Genomic DNA, 11,955 nt, shown 5'->3' with positions numbered 1-11,955 from the left:
ACCCTCTCCTCAGCTGACTTAGTGAGCCCCATTTCATTTCGGGTTCTTGTATCTCTAGTCTCCTATGTATAGTGTTTTGAGGTATAGACGGAGCCTTGTTGCCGACACCATCATACTACTCTTTTGTATCTACTAGAGGCTCCGTAGACATAATGTGCATTGTATATTATTTTGGGAAATACAAATTAAAGATGTTGTATTTGTATCTCATGTTCCACTTCAAACTATGAAAGTGTATATATTTTGAAACTTGTCAATGACGTAACTAATGGTAATAAACTAGTATTGTTCACATGATTCCTTATTGTCTAATTAATGAAATATATCTTCTATTTATTCATGGGTGAGTTTCGGTAGAAGGCATTGTACATGCTTGCTTGACTTAGGTATCCCACCTTCCTCATTATGCTGTAAGCTCATTACACCAGGTGCTTGTTTAATGGCAGTCACTCATTCCAAATTAATAGCCAATTGATCGATTGCAGAATCCTCTACCGCGTCATCGTGTGGCACAAGATTCTTCATGTAGTCCATCTCCTGCTCACATATGGGAGGTATAAGGTTATGCACCTCCTAAAATATGTCATAGTTAACAGACAATTAGCAAACAACACAACACAATCGACAAGAGGACTATAATACTTCCTACAATGGTAGAGTCTAAGCAACTGGTGGAGTATTACTGAACTTCTTATCTTACCACCCCAAGATCATACACTCGTTGCTTAAATGGATCCTATTCAGGGTCAGAGGTCACTTTCCTGTTGTGCCATCTCAACATCATTGGCATCTGCATCTGCACGACTTGTGATTTCTCAGTATTACGACCAAATATAGGAATTACTTCATAATCCCAAGACTATATTTTATATGAACACATAAATTGGTTGATCCTTGACCTCACGGGGGCGGTCTTGTCAACTACTCTTGAACTTGATCTTATTCTTTTTTTTGTTGACAGCTTTGATGCCCCGGCTTTTTCTTTCTTCTTGTCATGCTTAGAAGGCCCAGAATTTACTTTACTACCAGAAGCTTGAGAACTATCTGCATTTCATTGCCTACTACCAATCTTTGGAGATTTTTTTCGTTTCCTTGTGGCGGGCTTTGAAGGCGATGCAACTGTTGTTTTCCAAGGCTATGTATTTTCTCTCTTTTGTGCGATCTATTTTGGATCATATGCCGGCTTAGAAGCTCTTTGTTCTTCCCCATGCTTACTACATTCAAATAAGCAATGTCATAATAATAACTTGAAATATATACTTGGAATTATACAAATTTAAAAAAACTCATTTCCACCAAACAACTGACATCCGATAATAATCTACCATAATTTTATTGGTATAAATTAGGTAGTGATACCGATGACAATTTTGGTGAGGAGTTTTTATATAGACGAGAGAAAGTCTATCCTCAGCCATTTTGGGTCAGTCACTACCTAAAACCGATATGGTGGAGTGGGCCTATAGCAAGTAGAGGGGGGAGAGAGAGAGGAGGGGAGGTGGTGAAATAAAACTTTTCTATACTTTAATAGCTAACCCCCAACTTTTGAAAATGTTAAATTGGTCCCCCAACCACCCCTTAAGACATTAAACCATGTGTTAGGAATCTTCGAGCCTAAAACTGCAATAAGTCGGCCGATCATTTTGTATATTTGAGCCATATTTTCCTATTCGATGGTTTTCATATGTGTGTTTGTTATTTTTGTACTTGCGAGATTGGTTAATATAGCTTTATGAAGGTTTGAGAGTGATTGGAGATACTTAATCTCATATTTGAAGCTTAAGTTGTTAAGAGTTGACCAAGGTTTGTCTTTTGAGTAGATAGATTTGGATTGGATACTTGATGGTTCCAATAGATTCGTCTGGTTATTTTGGACTTAAGAGTATGTTCAAATATGAATTTGGAGGTTCCTAGATGCTTTTGGCTCTATTTGCCGAAAGTTGGTAATTTAAAGATTTGGAGAGTTCATAGGCTTGATCGAAAGTTAACTTTGATGTTATCGGGTTCTGATTGGTATTCTGGGACTTTAGAAAGGTTTATTTTATTGATTGGGACTTGTGTGCAAAGTTTGGTTGGAATCTAAAATATTTAAGCATCATTTCGACGCGTTTGTTAAAGTTAGGAAGTTTGGAAGATAAGGGATGGATTTTTATCTCTAAATCTTTGTTTTGGATTGATTTCGGACGAATGGTTTGGCAGGTCTAGTTCTGGTGCATCGCACCTATAGAAGATTTGGGTGTAGGTGCGACTGGTCTGTCACATCTGTGGAGTTGAGGTGATAGCAGACTTTTCACTTCTACGGAGAAAGAGGCGCAGGTGCGAAGGCGCATCTGCGAAGATTGGGAGTGCATCTACAATGATTGGCAAGCCTAGGAATCATGTGCACCTGTGAAGGATTGGCCATACATGCGGTGTTGTATATGCAACGCATGGGCCGCATATGCGGAAGGTCGGTAGCATTAGTGGAGCTAGAAGATGCGAGCCTGGGACCGCTGATGCGGTTTTGCAGATGGGACCCTTTTGTTCGCAGATCCGGTACCGTTGGCAGATGTTACCCTTTTGTATGCAGGTGCTATGTATGGTTTTTACCGAAATGGACTTTAGGCTTGTAGTATGCCTTGTTTGGATGGTGTACGCCCTATGTTTCATGTTTTGATCATTTATTTGGTTACATGAACTCCTTCAATCATGTTAGAGACCTTGTATTGGCTTTGATATCCTATCGGGGCATGATACTTGTTATTGTATGGCATATCCGCCAAAGCTGAGTTGTAGTTATACATTCCGCACATGCATACATCTTAGCATGCTATTTTTCTCAATTCTTGAGTATGTGATTTGATATTTTTTGGAAGTACGAGAGTTGTCCATGCGAATGTTATGATTATGGCATGTGAGTTGTCTGTGTAGCTAGTGAATGAGGGTCCATTCCCATAGGGTCGTCCTCTCATGTTTCTCCTTGATGACGTACACATGGATTGTGGAAACTGATTAATGTTCGGGCTTTGTGTATCTTCTCTATATGCATGTCCCTTGGATGTATACATTATTTTACTGTGTATCTTCTCTCGGAATATATACATGCCTTTTATGCATATTTTCTCTATACGTGAATTTAATTAATGTAATGATTCACGTTGCATATATTCTCTATATGTCAACTCTATGTAACTTGATTTTCCATTCTTGCATATCTTCTCTATATGTTGAACTGTTAGCTTGATTGCGATGCTTAGATCATGGTTGTACCGGTTTGGTTAGTGAGTAACATTGACCACTCTTACTACTATCTCACTGAGGTTAGTCGTGATACTTACTGAGTACATAGAGTCTATTGAACTCACACTACACTTTGCACTTAATTATACAGATCCAGGTAAGGGACCCAACTAAGTGTTGAGCACGATTGTTGTTGTTGTTGAGACACGAGATAGAGTTGTATACTGATCGCGGTCCCCGGTGTCTCTTTCAATATTTCGCTTTAGATAGTATATTGTATTAGAATACTTGTATTCATATATTAGAGCTTATGGCTCGTTATCACCAGTTTCTAGGGATTAATTGTATGGTTTGATATTTATCTATTCTTATTCAGGTTTTAGACCTAATTATTCAGCAATTGTATTATTATTATGTTATTGTGCATGATTGGATTGGCTAAAAAGTGGGTTAGGATCCATCACGATCGGTGGGGGTCTTGGGTCGTGACCGCTTGGTATCAGAGCCCTAGGTTGCTTATCTCTCATGAGTCATGACTAAGACTAGTAGGGTCTTGTAGATTGCTACGAAGACGTCTGCACTTATCTTCGAGAGCCTTCGAGAGTGCTAGGAAAGATTCTCTTTCTTTCATTATCTATAATAAAAATTTGATTATATTGAAGTTTGAATCTTTTGTCTTCTATTTTCTCACATATGGTGAGGACACATTCTTCTGGAGTAGTAGAGTAGGTGCTCGGACTTCAGGCAAGAGCCACGAGAGGCCGAGGTTGAGTTAGAGGCAGGGGTGGAGCACGTGGCAAAGTTAGAGGACCTGATAGAGAAACCATTGTGGTGCCACTAGTAGCTCTCGTTGAGGAGCAGATTCCTACTCATGTTGAGTCGGTGGGGCCAGCTCAGGCATATGTGGGACCTATTGCTACACCTAGATTCTAGGAGATTCTAGCTTATATCCTTAGAATACACGAGAGTTTTACTCAGGCGAGTATGATCCCGGTTATTCCAGCTACCCCATAGGCTGGGGGAGGAGCCCAAACTCCCACATTACCGATCTGCAAGATTTCTTCCTTTGAAAATTCTCCTCATACATGGGGTTTCTTATCGATCTTGGTGGCATACCCTATCAAGTTTGAAAATCCTTTGTGAAAGGTTACATTGTTGGATCATATCTTCTTGGAAGATTTTGGACATAGCGAAAAGGGATCTAAGCCTTCACACAAGAAAGTGCACAGAAGCGGAGCACAAAGCTCATTTCTAGTACCAACTAACTCATTTGGGCGACACATCTTCCAATGTCATGATGCACTTTATGGTCTACGGTCCCTCGGAGCAAAGGGTTAGGCAGGTAGTATGGGCCCTCTGACTTCCATCTATGTGTTGTGCGGCTCCCGCGAAGAGAATGAATGGAAGCTCTTCGAGCTTCCGGGTGAGCTTACGCCTAGAGGAGCTGGGTCGTGGTTATCAAACACAAGCGGTTCTGCCGGTTCAACCAATCATTGTAGTCCAGCCCGAGGTTATGCTAGCTTTGACTGCTAAGAAGCAAAAGAGGCTGGAGAGATTTCAGAGACTTCATCCTCCTCACTTCAATGGAGAGCCTACTAAGGATGCCCAGGATTTTCTTGATCAGTGTCACCGGATTCTGCATAGATTGGGTTTGGTAGACTCAAATGGGATTGATTTCATCATTTTCCAGCTGACAGGGCTAGCTTACAGACAGACCTATGAATTGAGTAGGTCAGCTAGCGCAGCACCACTCACTTGGTCTTAGTTCTTAGTTCACTTCTTAGAGAAGCTTATTCCATAAACTCGTAAAGATGAGTTATGTAGTAAGTTTGAGCATTTACAAGTAAAGATGAGTTATGTAGTAAGTTTGAGCATTTATAACAGGGGGGTATAACCGTGACTCTGTACGCTAGCACATCATGTTATTTTCTTGATCCTTACTCAGATGGAAAGGGTTAGAAGGTACATTGATGGCCTCAATTTTTGTATCCGGTATGGGATGGCCTGAGAAGCCGAGACTGATACTACATTTATCAGGTTGTGGAGATAGCCAAGCACTTAGAGCATATTCACAGGAAGGGGAGGAATGAGCGGGATTCCAAGTGGGTCCATGGTTCAGGTGGTTTTGGTAGTGGCTCATTTGGAGGCCAGGGGCATCACAATAGAGGTTGTCCTTTCAGGCATGTCCTTTCAGCCCATCAAGTTTATCGTGGTTCTTCAATCAGCCATGGTTTATACAGAGCTCGCCCAGGCCAGTCATCTTTCAATGCACTACTAGCATAGAGTTCATATCATGCCTCATATGTTCAGGGTTCTTCGAGCGGACATTCAGTTCCTCAAGGGTAGTCACATAGACAGCAACCTCGCCAGAGGAATAGTTGCTTTTAGTGTTGATACTTGAAGCATCTCAAGAGGGATTGCCCAAGACTTCGGAGTAATACATTATATCAGGGCACCTAGTCCATGATTCTGGTGCTAACAGCTACACCACTATCCCAGTCATTGAGGGGTGGGACCATAGTTCGTTCAAGGTCATCCTAGAGGGGAAGGTAATTCAGGTGGAGGGAAGGCACGTTGTTATGCATTCATTGGCCAGCCAGAGGCAGTTGATTCAAATGTTGTGATCACATGTATTATTTTAGTGTGCCAAAGGGATGCTTCACTATTATTTGACCCTGGTTCAACTTATTCTTATATGTCATTATATTTTGATCCTTATTTGGATACACCTCCTAGTTCCCTTGATATCCATGTTCATGTGTCTACCCCTATTGGTGATTCTACTGTGGTAGATCGTGTGCATCAGTCTTGTGTGGTTACCATTGGGGGTTATCAAACTAGGATTGATATTTTATTGCTTAATATGGTCGATTTTGAGGTGATCTTAGGTATGGATTAGTTATCTCTATACCATGCTATTCTTGATTATCACACTAAGACCCTAATGTTGGCTATGCCGGGGTTGCAAAGGTTGTAATGGAAGGGTTCTTTGGGTCACATTCCTAGTAATGTGCTTTATTTTTTGAAGGTTTAATAGATGGTTGAGAAGTGGTATTTGGCGTATCTGGATTTTGTGAGGGATATTAGTGCTGATACTCCTACTGTTGATTCAGCCCCAATGGTGAGGGAGTTTCCCGATGTGTTCCCTACTGACCTATCAGGCATGCCACCTGATAGAGATATTGATTTTGGTATTAATTTGGCTTCGGGCACTCAGCCCATATCTATTCTACCATATCGTATGGCTTCAGCTGAGTTGAAGGAGTTGAAGGAGCAATTGCAGGAGTTGTTGGATAAGTGATTCATCAAGCCGAGTGTTTCTCCTTAGGGTGCACCGGTATTGTTTGTGAAGAAGAAGGATGGTTCCATGAGGATGTGTATTGATTACAGGCAGTTGAACAAGGTTACCATCAAGAACAAGTACCCATTTCCTCGCATTGATGACTTGTTTGATCAGTTTTAGGGTGCTAGCATATTCTTAAAGATTGACTTGAGATCGGATTATCATCAGTTGATGATTAGGGCTTCGAACATTCGTAAGACGTCTTTCAAGACTCACTATGGGCATTATGACTTCATGGTTATGTCTTTTGGTTTGAATAATGCCCCCAATAACTTTCGTGCATTTGATGAATAATGTCTTCCAGCCTTATTTGGATTTCTTTTGTTATTGTATTCATTGATGATATATTGGTATATCCCTGCAGTATGGAGGAGCATGAGCAACATTTGAGGACGGTACTTAAAAATTCTAAGAGAGAAAAAGTTGTATGCTAAGTTCTCCAAGTGTGAGTTTTGGTTGGATTCAGTGGCATTCTTGGACCACGTGGTGTCTAATGATGGGATCAAGTTGACCCGAAGAAGATTGAGGCAATTTAGAATTGGCTCAGATCTTTTACCGCTAATGAGATTAGGAATTTCTTAGGTTTGACTGGGTACTATCGTCACTTTATGGAGGGGTTCTCGTTTATTGTAGCTCCATCGACCAAGTTGACTCGGAAGGACGCTATGTTCAGATAGTCTAACGAGTGTAAGGAGAGATTTCAGAAGGTCAAGACTGCTTGGATTACAGCTCCAGTTTTAGTATTTGCTTTATGCTCAGGGATGTATACTCTCTATTACGATGCTTTGCATATTGGCCTTGGTTGTGTTGAGTAGAACGGTAGGGTGATTTCCTATGCGTCGCACCAGTTGAAACCCTATGAGAAGAACTATCCAGTCTATGATTTGGAGTTAACAACTATTATCCACACTCAAGATTTGGAGGCATTATTTATATGGTATGTCTTGTGAGGTTTACACAGATTATGTGAATTTTCAACATTTGTTCAAGCAAAAGGATTTGAATTTGAGGTAGTGGAGGTAGTTGGAGTTGATAAAGGATTATGAAATCACTATCTTGTATCATCTTTAGAAGCTAATGTGGTAGAAGACGCCTTGAGTAGAAAGGTGGAGAGTATAGGGAGTTGACATTTATTCCAGTTGTGGAGAGACCTTTAGCTATGGATGTTCAGGCATTGGGTAATATATTGGTCAGATTTTTTGGAGCCTAGCAGAGTCCTTGCTTGTGTTATTTCACAATCTTCCTTGTTTTAGCGCATTAAGGCTTGCCAGTATGATGATCCCCACTTGCTTGTCCTTAAGGACACGATGCAGCGAGGTGGTTCTAAGGAGGTAACTATTGGTAATGAAGGTGTATTGCGACTTCAAGGTCAGATTTATGTTCCTAATGTGGATGGCTTGAAGTGGTTGATTCTTGAGGAGCCTTACACTACGGTATTCTAGTCATCTAGGTGTGGGACCCAACTGAGTGTTGAGCACAGTTGCTGTTACTGTTGAGGCACGAGGTAGAGCTGGATCCCGATCGCACTCCCTGGCGTCTCTTTCTATATTTATTACTATTATTGCTTCAGATTGTATATTGTATTATAAGACTTGTATTCATGTATTAGGGCTTATGACTCGGTGTTACCAAAATTTGGGGATTGGTTGTATTAGTTTGGTATTTATCTATGCTTATTCAACTTTTAGACTTAATTATTCTGCAATTGTTATTATTCTTACATTATTGTGTATGACTGGCGTGCCTACAAAGTGGGTTCGGCTCCATTATGAACAGTGGAGGTTTTGGGTCGTGACAAAAAATAAGTAAGAAAGAAAAATAGAGGTCATTTTCTTTAATCAAATTTTAGGGAGGTCTTTATAGTAATTCCTCTATAGTTTTATAGTGAAATCTAATTATCACATGAGGATTAGTTAATAAAGTATAAATTCTTTAACTCAATCTTTTATGTTAACTACAAAAAGAAAACATGCTTAATTTTCAATTGGAAAAAATTATGACGGCCTGATAGGTCGTTTAGAGTACTAGCCCTTATTTCCATATTTCGAGACCTCTATTAGCTCCATTTAATGTTTCTCAATTTGTGTGCGCAACCTATGTCTTTTTCCGGAAAAGTTTTATGTGAAAATTAGTGAACATTATGATTTTTGTCTTTAAAAACAACTTGAGTTGACTACGGTCAAAATTTTATATAAACGACCCCAGATCGGTAATTCAAAAATCTTGGTGGGTCAGTATTGTGATTTTGGACTTGGGTGTATGCTCGGAATTGAATTCAAAGGTCCCTAGGTTGATTTGACTTGTTTTGCCGAAAGCTAGTAATTTGAAGGTTTGGAATTTCCTAGGTTTGACCGTAGGTTGTATTTATGGTTATCGGGTTCATAATTTTTTTTTCGGGACTTGGTATAGGTCCATTTTTCTATTTGAAACTTGTCTGCAAAATTTGGTACAAATCGGAGTTGGTTTGGTAGGATTCTGACGCTTCGTTGTGATTTTAGAAGTTCTTGAGTTTTCTTTGAAACTTCATGCATTTTGATGTCTGATTCGTAGTTAGCAATGTTATTTTGGTGTTTTGATCGCACGAGCAAGTTCGTATGATATTATTACACATCTATGCATGTTTGGTTTGAGGCTAAGGGGCTCAGGTGAGTTTCAGATAGGCTACAGACCATTTCGAACTTAGGAGATTGCAGGTTTTCAGCAGTTTCTGGTGTCTAGTGTGATGTGCTTTGCGATCGCGAAGCTACTATTGTGATTGCGAAAGGAAAACTTGGGCTGGGGCGGAATTGTTTTTCGCGAACGTGTCACGCCCTGACCTCGGGGAGCGCGACCGACGCTCAACAGAGTTACCCCGGTCGAGCAAGCCTGCACAGTGTCGCCTACCCAACTCATCCATGAATAAAGAGAAGAATACATTTCATTAATTAGACAGTAAGAGGTCACGTGAATAACACCAGTTTATTTCCATTAGCTACGTCATTAACAAGTCTCCAAAACAGTACATTGTACAATCACAGTTAAAGTGGATTAGATGATACGATTACAGCATTTTAAGTTTAACCTTCCCAAAACAGATACAACCCACACTATATCTATGGAGCCTTTAACAGAAATAAAGAGTGCTACGACAGTGCCGGTAATAAGGCTGCGACTATACCTCAAAATATAATACACGTGGGACAAAAGATACATGACCCCGAATGAAGTGAGGCTCACCAGATCTGCCGAGAAGAAGGTGTAATGCTATCAATGATCAATGCCGCCTGTTGCGGAACCACCTGCATCCATTAAAGATGCAGTGCCCCCGGCAAAAGAGACGTTAGTACATATGGAATAGTACTAGTATGTAAGGCTAAACACCCTCTCGCTAGAACAAATGATAACACAAAGAAGGACAGTCATAAATCAATGGAGGCCTTAGACAATACTAAAACATCAAAATTAGGAGTAAGATAAGTGTCAAGTAAATTTCCATTATTCTAGGTTGGGAGATCTTAGCACCGATATACCACCGTGATTTTTAGCACGGAGTCCGATCACAGTCCGATCGGATAGACCGTCTTATCCAAAGACATCAACCACAATCATAATAATTATCACAATTTCAATCAATATCTCAATCACAATTTCAAGCACAATCACCACCATGTGTGCGGCATGGCGTCCAATCATGACCCGACCGGCTAGGATGTCTCACCAAAATGCCGTGTGGATCGACATCACCCTTTTCTAGAAATTATCTCATCCCAATAAAGGGGAATATTCTGTTCACGTCAATCTCATCCCAATAAAGGGGTACAATCACAATTCACTCCTACACCAACATGTGTAGTTTCGGAGTTAGGTTATTTCAACCTACCATTCCTCGGTGACCAGCGATACTCCTAGGGTGTTTATTTATTTAAAGGGTTGACAACTCATTTCATTATCTTTTATATATCATTCAGTTCATTGGCACCGATGGCCATAACACAGTGTCACTCTTGGCACATTGGCCGTATTTCATACTTGATATTCATATCTTTCACTTTCAAACATTATCACGGATCATCAACAAACAGATCATTTCTATTCAAGACTTTAAGTCCACATATTGAGTGAATAAGAATGTTAAACACATTGAGATTTCTTATACAATTTGACATAATAGCCTTCATTTGAATCACGACTTAAAGGTATAACATTTGGATATGCAACCCATGCTTTGAGCACATTTTCAAATAGAATATAACATAACAATAACATTGGAATACATATTGAACATATATCTTTCGACACAAGGCTTATTCAGAATAATCAATACATAATGAACAACTCAGGACTTACAAGGATATTGTGGGGTTTAATTCTAAGAGATAAGTTTAGCCAACATATCTTGCCTCGATCTTTTTAAATTATTACAATATTCCGAAATTCTAAGCCTCTTCGATCTATTTAGGAATATAGCAAAATTGAACACAAATTAGGAGAGAGTTTATAGTTCCAACTCATTTGAGCATTTTATCAAATACTAGGTGGGTATTATGATTTCAAGGTCTACCCAATTTAGTTCAACATTCTTCCCCCAACCCTTGATAGTACATGCATGCATAATAGACAACTCCCACACCCAAGAATTGCTTTTCTCATTACCTTTTTTCAGTAAAATCACGAAATTGAGAGCTAGGGAGTAGAAACTTACCTGTAGGATGAAGATCTATTTAATTTTCTTGTGAATTCTTCAACTTTGAGCAAGAGTTAATGATCAATAAGCTTGGGAACTTCCCCTCTCACTCTATGGTAATCCCTCTCTCTAAAAAATCAGATTTTTGCTTAAAACGTGGCCCTTTACTTCAATATATCAAAATAGGGTCGGGTCAAAAATTAGAAAAAATAAAGCCCCGATGCAGATCTGCGGTCGCATATGCGACCCCATAACGCTTTTGCGGTCCGCAGAATGGACCGCACAATGTCCCTCCGAAACTGGGCATTTCTGCCTCACTCTGCGACCGGTCTGCGGTCTACAGTCCTATTCTGCAGTCACATAATGCGCCGCAGAACTTCCCTTCGGAATTATTTTGTGCTGGATCTGTGATGGGTTATGCGGCCCACATAATGGGCCACATAATGGTCCAAAAATTTGCCCAAGTTTATGCTTCAATCTGCGGAAGATCTGCGGTCTGCATATCAGTTCTGCGATCACAGAATGGACCGCATAAATCCATGTACTTCCAAAACTTTCTTCAACTCCCTAACACACTGTTAAACCCAAAAAGTCTGAACCTCGAGTTTTAGAAAAAATTTTATGGGGCCTTACAAAACGTGGAGATACAGTCGCGAACGCGAAGTAGGGGGCTTACCTTTCGCGAACGCGACCGTCCTCTTGCGAACGCGTAGAGCTATGGTGTATGGGA

This window comes from Nicotiana tomentosiformis, chromosome 5 (assembly GCF_000390325.3).
Source record: "Nicotiana tomentosiformis chromosome 5, ASM39032v3, whole genome shotgun sequence".
NCBI classification, from domain to species: Eukaryota; Viridiplantae; Streptophyta; class Magnoliopsida; order Solanales; family Solanaceae; genus Nicotiana; species Nicotiana tomentosiformis.
Note: the sequence above shows the minus strand (reverse complement) of the source record.